Source organism: Danio aesculapii, chromosome 4, assembly GCF_903798145.1.
Source record: "Danio aesculapii chromosome 4, fDanAes4.1, whole genome shotgun sequence".
NCBI lineage: Eukaryota > Metazoa > Chordata > Actinopteri > Cypriniformes > Danionidae > Danio > Danio aesculapii.
In genome coordinates this window covers 27,436,684-27,448,113 of record NC_079438.1, presented here as the reverse complement: position 1 = coordinate 27,448,113, position 11,430 = coordinate 27,436,684, and the positions used below count along the sequence as shown (strand labels likewise).

Genomic DNA, 11,430 nt, shown 5'->3' with positions numbered 1-11,430 from the left:
CACGGCTTGGCTCCACACACATGCTCGCCTCAGCCCCACACACATGCCTCGCACAGCACTGCTTCACGCCCAGGCCCACCTCAGCTCCGCTTAACACCAAGGCACGTCACGGCTCGGCTTCACACCCAGGCTTGTCTCAGCTCCACACACATGCCCGCCACAGCACCACTTCATGCCCAGGCCCGCCTCAGCTCTGCTCCATGCTCAGTCCTGCCTCAGCTCCGCTTCACACCTAGGCCCGCCTTAGCTCTGCTCTACGCTCATGCCTGCCTCAGCTCAACCTCAGCTCCATGCCCAGGCCTGCCTCAGCTCCACTTCACACCTAGGCCAGCCTCAGCTCTGCTGCACACCCATGCCTACCTCAGCTCAGCCTCAGCTCCACACCCAGACCTGCCTCAGCTCCACTTCACGCCCAGGCTCACCTCAGCTCCACACCCATGCCCGGCACAGCTCCGCTTCACGCCCAGTCCTGCCTCAGTTCCGTTTCACGTCCAGGCCTGTCACGGCTCGGCTGCACACCCAGGCTCACCTCAGCTCCACCCCAGCTTTGCTTCACGCCCAGGTCCGCCACAGCTCTGCTTCACGCCCAGGCCCTCCTCAGCTCTACGCCCAGGCTCGCCTCAGCTCCACTCCTAGGCCCGCCTCAGCTCAGCTTCAGCTCCACGCCCATGCCTGCCTCAGCTCAGCATCAGCTGCACGCCTAGGCCCTCCTCAGCTCTGTGCTCTGCTACACTCCAGGCCCGCTTCAGCTCCGCTTCACGCCCAGGACCACCTCAGCTCGGCTCCATGCCCTGGCCCACCTCAGGCCCATGCCCAGGCCTGCCTCAGCTCAGCCCCATGTCCAGGCTCTCCTCAGCTCCAAGGCCAGGCCCTCCTCAGCTCTACGCCCAGGCTCGCCTCAGCTCCACTCCTAGGCCCGCCTCAGCTCAGCTTCAGCTCCACGCCCATGCCTGCCTCAGCTCAGCATCAGCTGCATGCCTAGGCCCTCCTCCTCTGTGCTCTGCTACACTCCAGGCCCGCTTCAGCTCCGCTTCACGCCCAGGACCACCTCAGCTCGGCTCCATGCCCTGGCCCACCTCAGGCCCATGCCCAGGCCTGCCTCAGCTCAGCCCCATGTCCAGGCCCTCCTCAGCTCCACGCCCAGGCTCGCCTCAGCTCCACTCCTAGGCCTGCCTCAGCTCAGCTTCAGCTCCACGCCCATGCTTGCCTCAGCTCAGCATCAGCTGCACGCCTAGGCCCTCCTCAGCTCTGTGCTCTGCTACACTCCAGGCCCGCTTCAGCTCCGCTTCACGCCCAGGACCACCTCAGCTCGGCTCCATGCCCAGGCCCACCTCAGGCCCATGCCCAGGCCTGCCTCAGCTCAGCCCCATGTCCAGGCTCTCCTCAGCTCCAAGGCCAGGCCCTCCTCAGCTCTACGCCCAGGCTCGCCTCAGCTCCACTCCTAGGTCCGCCTCAGCTCAGCTTCAGCTCCACGCCCATGCCTGCCTCAGCTCAGCATCAGCTGCATGCCAAGGCCCTCCTCCTCTGTGCTCTGCTACACTCCAGGCCCGTTTCAGCTCCGCTTCACGCCCAGGACCACCTCAGCTCGGCTCCATGCCCTGGCCCACCTCAGGCCCATGCCCAGGCCTGCCTCAGCTCAGCCCCATGTCCAGGCCCTCCTCAGCTCCACGCCCAGGCTCGCCTCAGCTCCACTCCTAGGCCTGCCTCAGCTCAGCTTCAGCTCCACGCCCATGCTTGCCTCAGCTCAGCATCAGCTGCACGCCTAGGCCCTCCTCAGCTCTGTGCTCTGCTACACTCCAGGCCCGCTTCAGCTCCGCTTCACGCCCAGGACCACCTCAGCTCGGCTCCATGCCCAGGCCCACCTCAGGCCCATGCCCAGGCCTGCCTCAGCTCAGCCCCATGTCCAGGCTCTCCTCAGCTCCAAGGCCAGGCCCTCCTCAGCTCCACGCCCAGGCTCGCCTCAGCTCCACTCCTAGGCCCGCCTCAGCTCAGCTTCAGCTCCACGCCCATGCCTGCCTCAGCTCAGCATCAGCTGCACGCCTAGGCCTTCCTCAGCTCTGTGCTCTGCTACACACCAGGCCCGCTTCAGCTCCGCTTCACGCCCAGGACCACCTCAGCTCGGCTCCATGCCCTGGCCCACCTCAGGCCCATGCCCAGGCCTGCCTCAGCTCAGCCCCATGTCCAGGCCCTCCTCAGCTCCACGCCCAGGCTCGCCTCAGCTTCACTCCTAGGCCCGCCTCAGCTCAGCTCAGCTTCAGCTCCACGCCCATGCTTGCCTCAGCTCAGCATCAGCTGCACGCCTAGGCCCTCCTCAGCTCTGTGCTCTGCTACACTCCAGGCCCGCTTCAGCTCCGCTTCACGCCCAGGACCACCTCAGCTCGGCTCCATGCCCTGGCCCACCTCAGGCCCATGCCCAGGCCTGCCTCAGCTCAGCCCCATGTCCAGGCTCTCCTCAGCTCCACGCCCAGGCTTGCCTCAGCTCAGGGGCGTAGCAACCGGGGAGGACGGGGGGGATCCGTCCCCCTCACTTTTAGAGACAGACCATTTAGAAACAGGTGATTAATAATTACATGAACATATGATCTCATACAGCCGTCCCCCCCACTTTTAAAATGTCCCCTATGCCCCTGCCTCAGCTCCACACCCATGCCCGCCTCAGCTTCCCTCCACACCTAGGCCCGCCTCAGCTTCGCTCCACACACAGGCCCGCTCCAGCTCCGCTCCATGCCCAGGCCCACAGCAGTAGAAAATAATGTGAAACACTCTTAAGATCACTTAATGTGAAAACGTGCTTAAAGTACTAAGACCCAAATTCAGCATACACTAAATTACTATGTATTCGCAATGCAACTTCATAAACAGATAAGCCAACAAACCATTGATAAGACTAATGCAATGCCATGTTATGCAATGCCTGTTTCAGTTTTAAAATGGTCATGTGTTCAGAATAAAGGCTCTCAAAGGTGTGGGAGAGTTTTGGTTTATGCTTCAGTAAATCAAAAATAAATCAAAAAATAAATATAGCCTAATTAACAAATTTTTATGCAAAATAATTATTTTTATTTTTTATTTCCATTGTTAAAAAGGAATCATGGACACAAATGAACATTAATTTCTGTGTTTTGCATCAGACATAAATCAACTTAATGTGGGTCTAAACAAAACACTGACAATAGATGGTCAGAACAGAAAGCCTGATGAGTACAATGAAACAATCCCGATCAGTGTGTTAACCTGACTTCAGAAGTCCCCACCGCGACCACCCCTCCCCCACTGGATGATGCAATCGCGCGCGGCCGCGCGGCCGCCATTTTAGTTTCTAATTGAAGCGGTGCAGGTAGCGCAGAACACACTAACGCGAGCGCGACGCAACAGGACACATCATCAGAGATTTCATCGAGTGAGAAACGCATGATGGAGGGAAAAAGGTAAGACTTGTTATATAAATATCATGTTAAATTTAGAATTCTGTTTATAGACTGACCATTTAACAGATACTGTTAAGATTGCTTTGGGTAAATAGCAAGGCTAACGTTAGTTGTTCACTTTTAAGGTTAACTAATGTTAGCAAGCATATTGATTTGTGTCGTAATTAACTTTCAGTACATTAACTGAGAACTATTTGAAGGCCTTAACCTAAAAGCACGTTTGTTGTAAACATTTTTCATACACTATAAGGTAATAAATAAAACTAATGTGCTTTAAAGATTTTCCAGTGTCATATTCATAATTGAAAAGTTTAAACTTGGAGGTTATGTTAGTAATGCTGACTCCAAGTTCACGTCTGTGTTAGAATTGGCGTGATTATTAACTGTTTATTTCTTCAGTGGAATTCGTGCTCCAAAAGACAGTATAAACATGTTTTGTTAACGTAAGAGTAAGTTAATTAATTTAATACTAGCCGCTTCTAGTTGTATATCACACGTGGCCTAATGCTGAGTTTAGTATGTGTACATTTATTAATATTTTACTTTGCTTCCATATAGATTAAACAAAGAGACATTCAGCTATACAGAAGGTAATTCTTATTTGTTTATCTTGTATTTGTTATTAATTTCATGTTTTTATTTCATTATCTTCAATAATTAAACATTAGTTTGTATAATATTGCAGTTAAACTGTTCACATCGTAAGTTGTTCATTTTATGACAAGTTTTACAAGTCATATTTTCATGTCAATTATTAATTGTATTATTATTATTAAAAAAAAAACATATTAATCTTTTTGTCCAGGACATGGATAGTGATGCAGACGCTGTAATCCTAGAATTACCCAGTTCTTCATCATCATGAGCCTGTGATGTCCCAGAGCAAAGGAGGACAGAGAGTGTATTTGTAAGTTTCTCACTCATGTGTGTGTGCTGATCATTTTGTCTAAAGACTACATTTAGTGTACAGTTTCTGTTGTATTGCTGAGATTGTTCATTAACTGTCATTTGTTATCCATGCTATGAGCTTTTTAACGCATCAGCTCTATTTATCAAAGCTTAGACATTAGGGATAGCTCACCAAAACCTAAAACATTCTTCCAATTATTTACCCTCCCTTAGGGGTGGGATGATAACCGCATCACCGCCTTACCGCTATAATGAGATGTCAACCGCGGTGATGTGGCTATTACCGTCATCACCGCCCATTTTAGTTTATTATTTATTTTTGCTTGTGAATCTTTCAGGATTGTATAGAAAAACAGAATAAACTAAAAAGGAATAAAAGGCCTGCCCTGAGTATTTTCCACTTAAATGACAAATTTAGATTACAAAACGAAAACACTGAATCCTTTTTAATAACCAGCATAGGCTGTTTTTATTGAAGCTTATTTTAATAAAGCAGGCCTACTAACTCAAATCAATCGCTCCACAGAAAATAAGCATTTTACCGCACCGCTGTAATTTCTATATATCCCAGTCCCTTTATCAACATGTTTAATACAAGTCATTATTTTAAAGATTATGACTTGAGAATATGATTTTACCTCAGCGCTGCACTTTTCTCCTTCGCCCTCGCGCTGAGTTTAGGTGACGGAGTGTTGTGAAGTAGTTAAACTCTCCTCAGTTTAATTTACAGTGTCAAACTGGCACAGGAATATCAGTGTATTAATATAGGCTTTGCTAAAAGGCTAGTCAAATGTGGGTATTTTTTTTTTACAGAAGCTATAAACAGACGCGCATGCTGCGACCACGGTGATGAGTCAACAATCGCATATATTTTGACTTATTTAAAGTAGGCTATAGGCTATAGCATATAATGATTTTGTGTAAAGACATTTATAAAAACATGTAGCTAATATATCACAGGGGGTTTGTGTAGCAATTACAGTGAAGTATTAATTAAATCCATTTTTCCCGTGGAGCGAAACAAACACTGCACAGTTGTGTAGCGGATGGAGACGCACAAAAATATACAATTCAGATATTTTCGTCGGAAGAAAAATATTCTTTGAACGAATTTTGTTTTGTACAATTTGTATCTTAGTTTTTGTGGGTCAGTTATTTACAAAATAAACATGAATAACTAATAAACTTTGAGGTGAAGCGATGTGCCTCAGGGTCCGCTATATGCCGCGGCCAAAACACAAACTGGTCTGTTAAATACAATCGTAATATAAATAAAATAAAAGTGAAATATTCAGTTTGGAATATTGAATCTTTGTTAACTGTATGATCCGAAATAAAATAGCAGCCTATATTATCACTCTTTATGACAAACATCCATTGATCGGTCAGTTTTGCTTTAGTTTAATCAAAGCGTTTGAACCTTTTGATATTTTAGGCAGAGTGGTCTGCTTAACCAATGATTGAACTTATCCACCTGCGACCCACCCATAATTAAACATCATGTAGGCGAGCTGGCTTATTGATTACCTGAACCGTTTATTAACTGCTGCACCAGCATAACAGAGATCTGCGTATTAATAGCAGCACCAGCAGATATAAGAGAGTTTGTTTCATAACAGCGTTTTCTGCTTCTTAAATATCCAATATTAAGAGAGTGACTCCATAAGGTACATAACCTGCGCACACTTGATTATTACTTTAATGTGTAAAGTCATGGACGCATCTCACAGCGCAAAGCATAACTTATCCTTTAAATGTCCATGCTTAATATGTCATTGATGAGGTCTATCTATTGAAAGGGTTACCTACAATGGAGTATATATAGGCTATGTATGCGCTACATAGCAGGGACGTTAAGGTTGTAGGTAACCCTTTCAGTAGATAGGCCCTGAGGCACATCGCTTCACCTCAAAGTTTATTAGTTATTCTTGTTTTATTTTGTACATAACCGACCGACAAAAACTAAGATTGAAATTGTACAAAACGAAATGCGTTAATTGTAAAAAATATCTGAATTGTATATTTTGTGCGTCTCCATCCGCTACACAACTGTGCAGTGTTTGTTTCGCTCCACGGGAAAAAAGGATAATGCTCGACTGTAATTGCTGCTACACAAACCCCTGTGATATATTGGCTACATTTTTATAAACTTCTTTACACACAATTATTATAGCCTATAGCCTACTTCAAATAAGTCAAAATATATGCGATTGTTGACTCATCACCGTGGTCGCAGCATGCGCGTCTGTTTATAGCTTCTGTAAAAAAAGACCCACATTTGACCAGCCTTTTAGCAAAGCCTATATTAATATACTGATATTCCTGTGCCAGTTTGATAGTTTAACTATTTCACAACACTCCGTCACCTGAACTCAGCGCGAGGGCGAAGGAGAAAAGTGCAGCGCTGAGGTAAAATCATATTCTCAAGTCATAATCTTTAAAATAATGACTTGTATTAAACATGTTGATAAAGGGACTGGGATATAGAAATTACAGCGGTGCGTTAAAATGCTTATTTTCTGTTGAGCGATTTTTTATATATATATATATATATATATATATATATATATATATATATATATATATATATATATATATATATATATATATATATATATATATATATATATATATATATAAAAACACATGGTTTCCGCTACATTCATTCTTCCATGGCGGGGCGCCACGCCAGGATTCATCCCGCCACGGCTACATTACAGCTTCTCATTCAAAACATTCTATTATTTTAATAGCGGGAGATAATCACACCAAAATGTATTAAAAGGTAAGTGAATTATAACAGCGCAAACTTTTCTGTAACCGTAGTAGTGCTGTGCGTCATTTGTTTAACCCTTTAAGGTTAAGTGCTGACTGGCTGGCTGACTGACAGGTGCGTGATGCGTGAGGCCAGCAAACACGACGTATAGCCGTTTTACTTTATTTCAGGACGCATTATTACCGGAGGCATTCATACATATTCCTAGAAAATCTAATAAAGGCTGGAGACATACTCGTTACATAAACGCACTAAATCGCAGCTCAGCAGCGTTTATTTGACAGTTTATTTGATAGCGCACAAGACGAGGTGCGTGCTCTTAAAGCGGCTTATATTTGACAGGAAGGCAAGACGTTTTGTGGTAGATCTGTGTAAAAAAGGCCTATTTATATATATATATATATATATGTATATGTGTATATGTATGTATGTATATATATATGTATATACATGTATGTATATGTATATACATGTATGTATATGTATGTTTGTGTATGTATATATATATATATATATATATATATATATATATATATATATATAATGTATACATATATTTGCACGGTTAACCGACATACCGCATGACTTTTTGCTTCATCACCACGTTAACAGAAAATCTGTTACCGTCACAGCCCTACCCTCCCTTCACTTGTTTCAAATCTGTTTGTCTTTTTCTTCTATTGAACACAAAAGAAAATATGTTGAAGAATATTGGAAACCTATAACCATTGACCATTTTTTCATTCATTCATTTTCTTTTCGTCTTAGTCCCTTTATTAATCTTGGGTCGCCACAGCAGAATGAACCGCCAATTTATCCAGCAAGTTTTTACGCAGCGGATACCCTTCCAGCCACAACCCATCTCTGGGAAACATCCAAACACACTCATTCACACTCATACACTATAGAAAATTTAGCTTACCCAATTCACCTGTACCGCGTGTCTTTAGACTGTGGGGGAAACCGGAGCACCCGGAGAAAACCTATGCGAACGCAGGGAGAACATGCAAACTCCATACAGAAACGCCAACTGACCCGGCCGAGGTTCTAACCAGCGACCTTCTTGCTGTGAGGCGACAGCACTACCTACTGCGCCACTGCGTCATCTTTGACCATTTTTTATTTATTTATTTGTTTGTTTGTTTGCCGCATGTACTCGTGTGCGATTGGGAAACTAGTGTAATGGTGGCATGCCATCTTTACCAGACTCGGGCAAAGTCCGCCTCTCCATTCACTCCGTCCCAAAGCCCTAGCTGGCCCTCTTTGGCCTAATGTATTCGGCGGGCCAAACAAGGCTGGCCGCTGGCCCAGAGGAAGCCCTGCTTTGGCCCGATCAGGCCCCGGAAGTGAAAGTGGAAATGCAACTGACCCTGGCTCGCTCGCTTTAGGTGCAATAGTGAAAACGCGACAATTGAAAGTGTGAGCTTAGGGTATTTATCTAAGCGCATGTAGCAAGTGCACATAGGGGATGTCCAAAATCACTTCTGCTCATTTAATGACAGAAAAAAATTCACTTTTAATTTAATCTATATTATTATTTTATTTAACAAACCAGTTTGTGTTCTGGCCGCGGAATCATAGCAGACCTTGTGTTGACGCACTTACTTTACCTCAGATGTTATTCATTTTTCTTGTTTATTTTGTAGATAATTAGCCAACAAAAATATACCAAACAAAATCTGTTCCAGAAAGATAATTTTTCCAACAAAAATTGGCTAATATGAAGTGTAGCATAGGTATATTTTTGTTCGTGCCGGTGTGCTACACAGCTGTGCACTTGGATGATTTGTTTTGCTCTATGGAAAATAAGCATTTAATTAATGCTCTACGTAATTGTTGTATCACCAACCTCTGTCACATATTTGCTACATTTTTAATCTAAGTCATCATTTTAAAGATTATGTCTTAAGCATCTGATTTTACCTCGGTTTTGTGCGCTTTTTCTTCATCTCACTCGCGGCGAGTACGTGCGAGGGAGTGTTTTCTTATGTAAAACATTTAGTTATGTTGCAGTTTAGTTTTATTATTAACATCAAACTGGCAGAGAAATATCAGGTTTGAACGTGTTTTTTTTATCGGCAATGAAGGACATGTATTACAGATTTTAAACGAAGTATCTCATTAAAGAGGAAGGAGCTTGACAATAACAGATTCTATCAATGTCGTAATGAATGCTCTTAATGTAGCAGTTTTGACAGCAAACATCAAGTGTTTATTGAAATTCTGTCATCTGTCATAATTCTGTTCTTTACAGAAGCTTTAAACAGATGCACGTGCGCTGATTCAGCTATGCCGAGGCGCATTTATTGAGCATAGGCTACTATATGAGTTTTTATTTTTTTAATATACTGTTCTATTACTTAAAATAACTCACATTTTTATATTTACAATCTGTATATAAAATAAATGCCTAGCTTAGATAGCGGTGATCATTAAGCCAGAATCATTTGGCATTGCATCAGCTTATTCTTCAGGTCACATTCTTTAATTAAAGCGATGTATTTTAGTCATTGCATTTAGTCATTAAACGATGATAATAAATAAGCAATTGTTTCTTTTTTTCGATCTTACTACACTTATTTAAAAAAAAAAAAACATTTTCTTTGGGTGGTGATGCTTACGTATTGAATCTAAATTACACATCATAAAACATCTCGCATTATAAAAGACACATCTCGCATTATTGAGGATCAGTAATAATCAGAACCGATTATTATGTACTGACTTGATTTATCTTTTATGCGTTACATGGCGGTAGCTTACTATGGTGGGGAGGAGACTGCGAATACTTAAAACGCACAATTCACTGCTTGTTAGTTTGCAGGACAGTCTTTCACTGACAGGGAAGTAGCCTACATCAGAACCCAACTAGGAAAAAATGAAAGTTAAAACTCTCTCACTCTCTGAGTCCCGTTTGACCTGCTGGCGTGTTTGTGAGGTAACATTTTATCTCCTCTCTCAGCTGTTACAACAATAATGTTGTTAGAGTTTTCTCCATCTCGTCGCTGTCTAATGGATCAGCTGATCGCCACGGTCGTTTAACATCAGTTAAACAGTGAACCGCGACAGAGCCGTGCTGACCGTTAGAGCCAATCGCAGCCTTTTCTGTTAAGCGCGTGATCAATCATAGTGTTTAAGAACTCGTTCAACAACGCTTAAAAAGCAAGCAAGATTATATTTACATTAGTTTATTTGCTTTAAATGCTCATTTTGTTCTGTGCATGTACTTGAGTGTTGTTTGATGCATTCAAAAAGCGTGTTTTCTTTGAGCAGGTAAAATTACAGCTACAGTACATATATCTGCTTGTAATAAAGGACAAAATTGCATTACAAAAAATATATAAATATATATATGAATTATACATTTTAATACAAGAATTATTGTTGCTAAGTAAAATATCAAATTGTTTATGAAAGGCATTGTCAATGCTCAGATATTGAATTGAACCGAATCGATGGCATTATATCTTAACCGAACTGTAAGACCACTGTAGGTTCACACCCCTAAATACAATCACAGGTTTTGGTGACCATGCCTGCAGCTACACTGAATGCAGTCTGTTTAAATAAAGATGTTAATAGGTTTTAAAACCTTGTAGGTCTCAATAGTAATGGTCTGGTGCTCCTCTACCTTATATTGAATACAGAAGTTCTAATGTACATTTAAAAAGCTGTGTGTCTAAAGATTGTTTGTCTTAAAAGCTGAAGTAAAATTCTTTTTATTTTATAGGTGCCTCAAGATACCCCAAATAAAGAAAGTGGAAAGTCTGAAGAGGAGGTAAAGGCAGTGGAAAGAGAACTTTTGGACTGCATCACTTCTGGCACGGTACCTGGTAAAAAGAAGTGTGAAGACTGCATCAGGTCAGCGCCTCGAATCCATAAGCTCAGAACATGGGAATCGGTCAAATTTTACAATAACAATGTACTTGCATTTTAAATTTACATTTACATAAAAATTGGCCCATGAGGCAATTTGTTCCGGCCCTCCAAATAATGTGACCAAGACATCAAAAATAAATTTATTTCAGTTGAAAAACAGCCGCTATAGTTATGAAGGGATGTGCGTTTGTTCAATATAGCACGAGCTGCAGATGAAGACCACGCAGAGAGTGAGTCTCCTGACAAGCGAGTGGCACGAGCAGTTGAAAACATTTGGATACTTAATCTTGAAGGCTTCTCAACACCGCATTTCTGTTGCACGGAATGAAACTGCTGCAACTAAACAAAGTTATGCCAGCTGTGCGCTAGTCTAAAGTTCCGAGTTTATATACCAAGGCTAATACGCACGCACACTGGATTAACTATAGCAGCGGGTCG

At 43.2% G+C, this 11,430-nt stretch overlaps 1 long non-coding RNA gene across 1 annotated transcript; it reads left to right on the top strand.

Moving 5' to 3' along the window:
* The first annotated feature begins 1,564 nt into the window (after positions 1-1,564).
* LOC130222407 (uncharacterized) lies at positions 1,565-10,998 on the top strand. The gene is made up of 3 exons (XR_008836441.1): positions 1,565-4,018; positions 4,234-4,335; positions 10,844-10,998. It is a non-coding gene; the product is annotated as an uncharacterized LOC130222407 (long non-coding RNA).
* Positions 10,999-11,430: the final 432 nt, after the last annotated feature.